Genomic DNA, 440 nt, shown 5'->3' with positions numbered 1-440 from the left:
TAAAATAAATAAATCAAATATTTAAAGAATAATCACTATAGAATTACTTCTACAATTATTTCAGTGCTTTCCGGTCGATTCATCACTGAGAGAGTAAACTTGCATGATTAACAAAACAGTTTTTTTTTTTAATGCACTGTTTTATCTTCAGAAAATGAAGATGATATAATTTTCTTTATATGCATCATTGCATGGTTTAAAATAAATAGAATTCTGATGTAATATCCTGATTTCCATCCCTGGTTTTCTAATTGTAAATCCTGATGGGAATTTTTCCTGGAAACATAACCTCATGCATGCATACTCTGAACTTGTCAGCTGGGCACGTGTGTGGGTATTTGTATGTACCAAAAGGATTTACTTTGGCTCTTCCATAAATTTGATTCACTTTAGTCCCTCATTTCTCATTGTGTGGTCAGACCCATTATCAGTGCCTGCCT

Source organism: Ailuropoda melanoleuca, chromosome 5, assembly GCF_002007445.2.
Source record: "Ailuropoda melanoleuca isolate Jingjing chromosome 5, ASM200744v2, whole genome shotgun sequence".
NCBI classification, from domain to species: domain Eukaryota; kingdom Metazoa; phylum Chordata; class Mammalia; order Carnivora; family Ursidae; genus Ailuropoda; species Ailuropoda melanoleuca.
This window is presented reverse-complemented; position numbering follows the sequence as displayed.